This window comes from Ranitomeya variabilis, chromosome 2, assembly GCF_051348905.1.
Source record: "Ranitomeya variabilis isolate aRanVar5 chromosome 2, aRanVar5.hap1, whole genome shotgun sequence".
Classification (NCBI taxonomy): Eukaryota; Metazoa; Chordata; class Amphibia; order Anura; family Dendrobatidae; genus Ranitomeya; species Ranitomeya variabilis.
In genome coordinates, this window is record NC_135233.1 from 759,294,254 (window position 1) to 759,306,104 (window position 11,851).

Sequence of the window (11,851 nt, forward strand, 5' to 3'; positions counted from 1 at the left end):
GTGTTTCACAGCAGCAGAAGCAACATGGAAGTAAAAAATGAACATTTAACTTTTTAGTCACAAAAATGATCTTTTAGCAACAATTTTTTTATTTTCCCAAGGGTAAAAGGAGAAACTGGACCATGGACGTTGTTGTACAATTTGTCCTGAGTACGCTGATACCTCAAATGTGGGGGTAAACCACTGTTTGGGCGCACGGCAGGGCTCGGAAGGGAAGGAGCACCATTTGACTTTTTGAATGAAAAATTGGCTCCAATCTTTAGCGGACACCATGTCGCGTTTGGAGAGCCCCCGTGTGCCTAAACATTGGATCTCCCCCACAAGTGACCCCATTTTGGAAACTAGACCCCCCAAGGAACTTATCTAGAAGCATAGTGAGCACTTTAAACCCCAAGGTGCTTCACAAATTGATCCGTAAAAATGAAAAAGTACTTTTTTTTCACAAAAAAATTATTTTAGCCTCAATTTTTTCATTTTCACATGGGCAACAGGATAAAATGGATCCTAAAATTTGTTGGGCAATTTCTCCTGAGTACGCCGATACCTCATATGTGGGGGTAAACCACTGTTTGGGCACATGGTAAGGCTAGGAAGGGAAGGAGCGCCATTTGACTTTTTGAATGAAAAATTATCTCCATCGCTAGCGGACACCATGTCACGTTTGGAGAGCCCCTGTGTGCCTAAACATTGGAGCTACCCCTCAAGTGACCCCATTCTGGAAACTAGACCCCCCAAGGAACTTATCTAGAAGCATAATGAGCACTTTAAACCCTCAGGTGCTTCACAGAAGTTTATAACGCAGAGCCATGAAAATAAAAAATAATTTTTCTTTCATCAAAAATGATTTTTAGCCTGGAATTTTTTATTTTTCCAAGGGTAATAGGAGAAATTGGACCCCAAATGTTGTTGTCCAGTTTGTCCTGAGTACGAAGATACCCCCTATGTGGGGGTAAACCACTGTTTGAGCGCACGGCAGGGCTTGGAAGGGAAGGCACGTCATTTGGCTTTTTGAATGGAAAATTAGCTCCAATCATTAGCGGACACCATGTCGCGTTTGGAGAGCCCCTGTGTGCCTAAACATTGGAGCTCCCCCACAAGTGACCCCATTTTGGAAACTAGACCTCCCAAGGAACTAATCTAGATGTGTGGTGAGCACTTTGAACCCCCAAGTGCTTCACAGAAGTTTATAACGCAGAGCCATGAAAATAAAAAATAATTTTTCTTTTCTCAAAAATGATTTTTTAGCCCACAATTTTTTATTTTCCCAAGGGTAACAGGAGAAATTGGACCCCAAAAGTTGTTGTTGAGTTTCTCCTGAGTACACTGATACCCCATATGTGGGGGTAAACCACTGTTTTGGCACACGTCGGGGTTCGGAAGGGAAGTAGTGACGTTTTGAAATGCAGACTTTGATGGAATGCTCTGCGGGCGTCAGGTTGCGTTTGCAGAGCCCCTGATGTGCCTAAACAGTAGGAACTCCCCACAAGTGACCCCATTTTGGAAACTAGATCCCCAATGAACTTATCTAGATGTGTGGTGAGCACTTTGAACCCCCAAGTGCTTCACAGAAGTTTATAACGCAGAGCCGTGAAAATAATAAATGTGTTTCCTTTCCTCAAAAATATTTTTTTAGCCCAGAATTTTTTAATTTTCCCAAGGGTAACAGGAGACATTTGACCCCAAAAGTTGTTGTCCAGTTTCTCCTGAGTACGCTGATACCCCATATGTGGGGGTAAACCACTGTTTGGGCACATGCCGGGGCTCGGAAGGGAAGTAGTGACGTTTTGGAATGCAGACTTTAATGGAATGGTCTGCGGGCATCATGTTACGTTTGCAGAGCCCCTGATGTGCCTAAACAGTAGAAACCCCCCACAAGTGACCCCATTTTGGAGACTAGACCCCAGAAGGAACTAATCTAGATGTGTGGTGAGTAGGGTTGAGCGAAACGGGTCGACCATTTTCAGAAGTCGCCGACTTTTGGCAAAGTCGGGGTTCATGAAACCCGACCCCTGTGTGGGGTCGGCCATGAGGTCGGCGATCTTCTGAATCTGGTATCGGGATTCCGATACCGAGTTCCGATATGTTTGCGATATCGGAAATCGGTATCAGAATCCACATTTAAGTGTAAAATAAAGAATTAAAATAAAAAATATTGATATGCTCACCTCTCCGACGCAGCCTGGACATCGCCGCTGGTAACCGGCATCTTCCGTTCCTAAAAATGGCGCTTGAAAGACCTTTCGAATGCTTCACGGCTTGTGATTGGTCGCGGCGGCCCACGTAACCGCTGAGCGACCAATCACAAGCCGGTGACGTAATTCTCAGGTCCTGTTCTGGTTCTCAGGTACTTGAGGCTTCTTTCCGGCAGCCTTCCTTCTTAAGAATGAACGCGTGAAGGACTTTCCGATGACGTCACGGCTTTGTGATTGGTCGCGGCGGCCCACGTGACCGCTCAGCGACCAATCACAAGCCGTGACGTAATTCTCATGTACCTGAGAACCAGAACAGGACCTGAGAATTACGTCACCGGCTTGTGATTGGTCGCGGCGGCCGTGAAGCATTCGAAAGGTCTTTCAAGCGCCATTTTTAGGAACGGAAGATGCCGGTTACTACCAGGGTGCGTCAGAGGGTGAGTATATCAATTTTTTTTATTTTAATTCTTTATTTTACACGTAAATATGGATCCCAGGGCCTGAAGGAGAGTTTCCTCTCCTTCAGACCCTGGGAACCATAGTATCCCATTGCACTGCATTGGGTTTCGCGTTTCGGCCGACCCCGACTTTTTTATAGGATCGGCCGATTTCACTCGACCCGACTTTTGAGAAAGTCGGGTTTCGTGAAACCCGACCCGATCCTATAAAAATAAGTCGCTCAACCCTAGTGGTGAGCACGTTCAACCCCCAAGTGCTTCACAGAAGTTTACAACACAGAGCCGTGAAAATAAAAAATCATTTTTCTTTCCTCAAAAAAGATGTTTTAGCAAGCAATTTTTTATTTTCACAAGGGTAACAGGAGAAATTGGACCCCAATATTTGTTGCCCAGTTTGTTGTGAGTACGTTGATACCCCATATGTGCGGGTAAACCACTGTTTGGGCGCACGTCAGGGCTCGGAAGGGAAGTAGTGACATTTGAAATGCAGACTTTGATGGAATGGTCTGCGGGCGTCACGTTGCATTTTCAGAGCCCCTGATGTGCCTAAACAGTAGAAACACCCCACAAGTGACCCCATTTTGGAAACTAGACCCCCCAAGGAACTTATCTAGATGTGTGGTGAGCACTTTCAACCCCCAAGTGCTTCACAGAAGTTTATAACGCAGAGCCGTGAAAATAAAAAATAATTGTTCCTTCCTCAAAAATTATGTTTTAGCAAGTAATTTTTTATTTTTGCAAGGGTAACAGGAGAAATTGGACCCCAACAGTTGTTGCCCAGTTTGTCCTGAGTACGCTGGTACCCCATATGTGGGGGTAAACCACTGTTTGGGCGCACGTCGGGGCTTGGAAGGGAGGGAGCATCATTTGACTTTTTGAACGCCAGATTGGCTGGAATCAATGGTGGCGCCATGTTGCGTTTGGAGACCCCTGATGTGCCTAAACAGTGGAAACCCCTCAATTCTAACTTCAACACTAACCCCAACACACCCCTAACCCTAATCCCAACTGTAGCCATAACCCTAATCACAACCCTAACCCTAACACACCCCTAACCACAACCCTAACCCCAACACACCCGTAACCCTAATCCCAACCCTAATCCTAACCCTAATCCCAACCCTAACCCTAATACCAACCCTAACCACAACTGTAACCCCAACACACCCTTAACCCTAACCACAAGCCTAATCTTAACCCTATTTCCAACCCTAGCCCTAATTCCAACCCTAACCATAAGGCTATGTGCCCACGTTGCGGATTTGTGTGAGATTTTTCAGCACCATTTTTGAAAAATACGCAGGTAAAAGGCACTGCATTTTACCTGCGGATTTACAGCGGATTTCCAGTGTTTTTTGTGCGGATTTCATCTGTGGATTCCTATTGAGGAACAGGTGTAAAACACTGTGGAATCCGCACAAAGAATTGACATGCTGCGGAAAATACAACACAGCGTTTCCGCGCGGTATTTTCCGCACCATGGGTACAGCGAATTTGGTTTTCCATAGGTTTACATGGTACTGTAAACCTGATGGAACACTGCTACGAATTTGCAGCGGCCAATCCGCTGTGGATCCGCAGCCAAATCCACTGAAGATCCGCAGCCAAATCCGCTGCGGATCCGCAGCCAAATCCGCACCGTGTGCACATAGCCTAATTCTAACCCTAACCCTAGTTCTAACCCTAATTCTAGCCGAAACCCTAACCCTAAGGCCAGGTTCACACTGCGCTAGCAGCAGCCCGTTCAGCACATACGTTAACGGGCTGCTGCTAGCGCAAGTGGCGACGTTTGCATCGCGCTAGCGCAGATAGAGCATCTGCTAGCTCTATCTGCGCTAGCAGTGACGGACCCGGAAACGCTGCAGTCCGCCTCTCCGGGTCCATCACTCAATGACGGCACATCCCTAGCGCACAGCCATTTTGGGCGTGCGCTTGTGATGCGTCCGACATTGCTGTCAATGGCGGCTGTAACGGACTATGTTATACCGCGTTTATGCCGCGGTGTAACGTAGTCCGTCAAACGGACTGCTTAGACGCAGTGTGAACTAACCCTAACCCAACCCTAACCCTAACCCTAACCCTAGTGGGGCAAAGAAAAAAAAAAAAATTCTTTATTTTATTTTTGTCCCTACTTATGGGGGTGATAAAGGGGGGGGTTATTTATTTTTTTTAATTTTGATCGCTGTGATAGAACCTATTACAGCGATCAAAATGTATCTGTAACGAATCTGCCGGCCGGCAGATTCGGCGGGCGCACTGCGCATGCGCCCGCCATTTTGGAAGATGGCGGCGCCCATCGAACAGACGGACCGACACCGGGAGGGACACAGGTCGGTAAGTATGAAGGGGGGGGTGATCGGAAAGCGGGGGGGGAGCGGACAGCGTGGGGAGCGCACAGGAGGACGGAGGGGAGCGGGGGGCGCTATATGACAGGACGGAGGACCGGAGGGGAGGAGATCGGTGGCGGTGGGGGAGGCTGATCACGATCTCCAGCCATGGCTGATGCTATTGCAGCATCGGCCATGGCTGGATTGTAATATTTCACCAATTTTCATTGGTGAAATATTACTATCGCTCTGATTGAAAGTGAAACGTCACTTTCAACAGCCAATCAGAGCGATTGTAGCCACGGGGGGGCGAAGCCACCCCCCCTGGGCTAAAGTACCACTCCCCCTGTCCCTGCAGGCCGGGTGAAATTACAGTTAACCCTTTCACCCGGCCTGCAGGAGCGCGATCCGGCCATGACGCATATGCTGCGTCACAGGTCGGATTGGCACAGGTTTTCATGACGCATACGCTGCGTCAAAGGTCGGGAAGGGGTTAAGGATTATCTTGAACAAAATCTGTTTCAGTCTGTGATTTGACACTGGGATGGAGATTCACCATACAATACAATGACCCAAAGAATACTCCAAAGAATACTGCTAAAAGCAACACTTAAGTGGTTTATGGGGAATTGTTTAAATGTTTTGCCTTGATAAATGGGCAGAAATCGCAGCAGCAAGATATGCAAAGCTCTCTACAAAGTACTGACTTTAAAGGGGTGAATAGTTTTGCACACTTAAATTTTCATTTATTTTGTTTTTTGTTGCTTGCTTCACAACAACAGGAAATACAAATGTACACCCGTGTAGGAATGTTCTGATGCAAACTCTAAAAAAAAAAACAGAAAAAAAACCTTCCAGGTTGTGAGGTAGCAAACTATGAAAAAGCCAACAGGGATGGGTGGCAATACTTTTGCAAGCCACTGTAGCATTATCTTATTAAATAGCATCCTCATGAAGAATAGCGTCATCACTTATTATTAGTGTCCTCTGTTATGTATAGGTCCATTCTTTATTACATAACATCCTCTCGTTATGTATCCCTTATTACGTAGAGTCCCCTCTTATGTATATTGCTGTCCTTTAATACATAGTATCCTCTATTGTTATGTATAGCGCTGTACATAGGAGAAAAAAATAGGTGCGGCATGCTACATAGGGCGTTGGGGAAACCTGCATACTCTATATTTCCCGGGGCCCTGGCTACCCTAATCCACCCCTGTCCAGAGGTGTCTAGATTTACCTAATGCAAATCTTAGTAATAACTGCTCCTACTGACCTTTGGACAACTAGATTACTATACTATTTTTATATCCAGTAAAATTTGTTTACACACAAGGCAATATGTCTTGTTTGCATTTAACCATCTGACTTAGTTGGATGTGGTCCCGGATGAAAAAATAGATATAAGTGAATCTTGATTTGTAAAGCTGTGTTATTTGGTTAAGGTCAGATGTAGCAGCAGCCGGGTAACGAAGACGTTGCAAAACCGTGCACCAACATGCAGTTTTATGGTGAATCACCACAATTTTCAATTAATTTGACATAGATTTCACAAGGGTGAAATCTCATGTCATGTTATTTTGTCCACCTAGTGACTTCTGCGAGTGTCCTTTCCCTTCTGTGGGAGCTTTAAGAATTAAACTACATTCCTGCCATATAAAATATACGGTACTCATATAATAAAGGACATAGAACCTCTGCTATGGGGCCCCATAATTTCTATTTTGGCCCCCACCCAAAAGAAACTTTTAATATTCGGCGGCATCACCGCAGAGCATATCTCACAACTTTGCAGCCCTTTCAAAGTAATTTTTCCCCTATATACACTCCTCCATCATACATTATAGGAGCCAGGCACTACATACAGCTCCATACAATATACAGTATACTGGGCCCCAGTATACTGCTCCATACAGTATACTGGGCCCTGTATACTGCTCTATACAGTATACTGAGTACAATATACTGCTCTATACAGTATACTGGGCCCCATATACTGCTCTATACAGTATACTGGGCCCTATATACTGCTCCATACAATATACTGGGCCCCATATACTGCTCCATACAGTACACTGGGCCCCATATATTGCTCCATACAGTATACTCGGCCCCATATACTGCTCCATATAGTATACTGGGTGAGAAGGAACCAGATTATATCTTAATTACCCAGACTTTTGTTTGTGTAAGCCTGGAATATCGACTTATAAGCTGATATTTGATATAACATAGTGTGCTCTTATCCTTGATGAATAGTGAGGTCTAATGATATGCTTATTATACATTGTCTAGCCCAGATAGTTTGTTGATTTTTAAAACAGAGGAGGAAAATCTATGCGAATAGAATACATTATCAAACAATAATATCTGTAATATCAGGATCGAGAGTGTGACTTGGTCATCGCCATTCTTCCCCTTGTCTGTGAGGGTGGACTGAAGGATACTGGGTAAATCAAAAAATAGGTTACAAGCCTCTGTATAAAGCGACACAGAGACAGAGAGAGCAAAAAAATATCCAAAGTACCAGAGACAAGACATCAGCCATTTTACATCACGGCTCCATCACGAGGGGCATGGATCTATCATTCTACAGGAAACAATCTAGTAGGAGTTTTTGGCTCCGGTTGGAAGGATACAGATCTGCTCCATTGACCATCGCTGAACCATGGATATGTTTGGAGAAAGACAGGATTGGGACCCGCTGGTCACCTTGGGTTCATAGAGATGTTCGGATAAGCCAGGTTGTGACTCTCGTGTCAACTGGCCTTGTACCTCGTATGGACTCAATGGACTGTCATCTTCCTACGCTTGTCACTACCTCCTCTCTGTGTGTGTACCACAGGTGGGGTAGCTGACCCTGGGAGCTTAGATGTAACATCTGCCATTATCCCAGCGGAAGGGTGAGACTCTGCAATATGCACCATCTTGGGGAATTTTGCTGGGACTGTTCTGTGTGCTATCTGTCTGTTTTGTAGTTCAATAAAGCATTGCCACACTGTTTTACCCTCACCCTGTGTTTTGTTAAGGATTCAAAGAATTGTGATGAATAGTAAATGCTCACAAAAGAATTGAATAAACAAAAAATGAATTTACTTAATAAAAGATAATAAATAAACAGTCACTAAAAGCAGTAAAATAACATTACATACATTACATCATTATGGTAGAAATCAATCAGGCTCGTGTCTCGGTCTCTGTATCTCCCATCTCTCTTCCATCTATGTGTCTGTCCCTCATCTCTGTTGCCTCTATCTCCAAAAATCCAGTCCTCTTTTATATCTTACTAGATGGTGGCCCGATTCTAACGCATCGGGTATTCTAGAATTTGCATGTCCACGTAGTATATTGCCCAGCCACGTAGTATATTGCCCAGCCACGTAGTATATTGCCCAGCCACGTAGTATATTGCCCAGTCACGTAGTATATTGCCCAGCCATGTAGTATATTGCCCAGTCACGTAGTATATTGCCCAGCCACGTAGTATATTGCCCAGTCACGTAGTATATTGCCCAGCCACGTAGTATATTGCCCAGTCACGTAGTATATTGCCCAGCCACGTTGTATATTGCCCAGTCACGTAGTATATTGCCCAGTGACGTAGTATACAGCACAGAGCCACATAGTATATTGCACAGCGACGTAGTATACAGCACAGAGCCATGTAGTATATTGCCCATCCACGTAGTATATTGCCCAGTCACGTAGTATATTGCCCAGCCACGTTGTATATTGCCCAGTCACGTAGTATATTGCCCAGCCATGTAGTATATTGCCCAGTCACGTAGTATATTGCCCAGCCACGTTGTATATTGCCCAGCCACGTAGTATATTGCCCAGCCACGTAGTATATTGCCCAGCCACGTAGTATATTGCCCAGTCACGTAGTATATTGCCCAGCCACGTAGTATATTGCCCAGTCACGTAGTATATTGCCCAGCAACGTTGTATATTGCCCAGTCACGTAGTATATTGCCCAGCCACGTAGTATATTGCCCAGCCACGTAGTATATTGCCCAGCAACGTAGTATATTGCACAGGGATGGAGTATACAGCACAGAGCCACGTGGTATACAGACTTAAAATAAAAAATAAACATATACTCCCCTTCCGAAGGCCCGTTGAAGTCCTGGCCCTGTGTGCGGTGCACGCGGAAGCTTCCAGTCCCATGGTTGGTATGAGCGCAGGACCTGTGATGACGTCGCGGTCACATGACCATGACGTCATGGCAGGTCCTTCTCACAGGACCTGTAATGACGTCGCGGTCACATGACCATGACGTCATGGCAGGTCCTTCTCGCCTACAATCCTTGGCACCGGAACCTGCCGCTTGCATAGAGTGGTCACCGGAGCGTCGCGAGGAGCGGGAAAGGCGGCGGAAGGTGAGTATATAATGATTTTTAATTTTTTTTATTATTTTTAACATTAGATCTTTTTACTATTGATGCTGCATAGGCAGCATCAATAGCAAAAATTTGGTCACACAGGGTTAATAGCAGCGTTAATGGAGTGCGTTACATCGCGGCATAACGCGGTCCGTTAGCGCTGCCATTAAGCCTGTGTGAGCGCTGACTGGAGGGATTATGGAGCGGGCACTGACTGCGGGGAGAAAGGAGCGGCCATTTTGGCACCGGACTGTGCCTGTCGCTGATTGGTTGTGGCTGTTTTGCCGCGACCAATCAGCGAGTTGGATTTTCGTGACAGACAGAGGCCGCGACTAATGAATATCCGTGACAGACAGACAGACGGAAAGACAGACAGACAGAAAGAAAGACGGAAGTACCCCTTAGACAATTATATAGTAGATACTGTCCAATGTATCTCAGTAAAAAACTTTGATAGTCATTGGAATGCCAGGAAGAAACCTCCTTAAACCGGTCAGTTACTGACAAGTAGCTGGTCAGTTACTAACAACAATTACATTTACTAGTAACTAGTGTTGAGCGATACCTTCCGATACTCAAAGGTATCGGTATCGGATGGTATCGGCCGATATCCAAAAAATATCGGATATCGCCGATACCGATACCCGATACCAATGCAAGTCAATGGGACACAAGAATTGGAAGGTATCCTGGATGGTTCCCAGGGTCTGAAGGAGAGGAAACTCTCCTTCAGGCCCTGGGATCCATATTCATGTAAAAAATAAAGAATTAAAATAAAAAATATGGATATACTCACCCCTCCGGCGGCCCCTGGACCTTACCGATGTAACCGGCAGCCTCCGTTCCTAAGAATGAGGAGTGAAGGACCTTCGATGACTTCGCGGCTTGTGATTGGTCATGTGACCGCTCACGCAACCAATCACAAGCCGCAACGTCATCGCAGGTCCTAAACTCACTGCATTCTTAGGAACGGAGGCTGCCGGTCACAAAAATATCGGAACTCGGTATCGGAATTCCGATACCGCAAATATCGGCCGATACCTGATACTTGCGGTATCGGAATGCTCAACACTACTAGTAACAAATAACTGCTCATTTACTAAACAACAAATGACCTTCGTTAGGTGGGTCATCTGGTGGGACATTTTGGCTATGTGCACACGTTGCAGATTTGGGTGCAGAATTTTCTGCACAAAATCTGCATCTCCTGGCAGAATCCGCAGCTGCGTTTTTGATGCATTCTTTGCGCGGATTTTCGGCAGTTTTTACCACTGCGGATTTCTATTAATGGAGGGGTGCAGAAACGCTGCAGAAACACACAAAAGAAGTGACATGCACTTCTTTGAAATCTGCAGCGTTTCTGCGCGGATTTTTCAGCACCATGTGCACAGCTTTTTTTTTTTACATTGATTTACATTGTACTGTAAATCATAGTGCAGATCTGCAGCGTTTCTGCAGCAGAAAAAAACGCTGCAGATCTTCACTACATCTGCACTAAATCTGCATCGTGTGCAAACAGCCTTCGGGTATATGCACACGTTGCGGATTTTGCTGCGGATCCACAGCGGATTGGCCGCTGCGGATTCGCAGCAGTTTTCCATGTGGTGTACAGTACCATGTAAACCTATGGAAAACCAAATCCGCAGTGCACATGCTGTGGAAAATACCAAGCGGAAACGCTGCAGTTTATTTTCCGCAGCATGTCAATTCTTTGTGCGGATTCCGCAGCGTTTTACACCTGCTCTTCAATAGGAATCTGTGGGTGTAAAACCGCAGGTGAAATCCGCACAAAAAACGCAGGAAATCCACAGTTAATCCACAGGTAAAACGCAGTGCGTTTTACCTGCGGATTTTTCAAAAACGGTGTAGAAAAATCCGCACACGAATCCGCAACGTGGGCACATAGCCTAAAACTTCAATCGCCTTCTGCGAACTCCATGAAAGTAAATATATGGTTGAAACCATTTTAAAATAACATACTACACACCCTGTGTTGTCTGAGTAGCATGATGCTCACGTTATCGGGAGTGCGGGCCCTGGGTCCATGTGGTTCCGGCTAGCGGACCTGGGCGCCCGCTGACCTTCCGTTTCTCCACACTGGGCCCCATATACTGCTCCATACAGTATACTGAGCCCCATATACTGCTCCATACAGTATACTGGGCCCCATATATTGCTCCATGCAATATAATGGGCCCCCTCATATTGCTCCATGCAGTATAATGGGCCCCACATATTGCTCCATGCATTATAATGGATCCCATATATTGCTCCATGCAGTATAATGGGCACCATATATTGCTCCATGCAGTATAATGGGCCCCATATATTGCTCCATGCAATAAAAAAAAATCAAACTCACCTCTCGACGTTCCATCATTGCCCCTGTTTCCACATTGTCTTCTGACCCTCTGCACTTCTCGGAACAGAGGTTGTGCTGTGGTGATGTCATCACACCCTCTGTGCAGAGAAGTCAGAGCTCAGAAGCA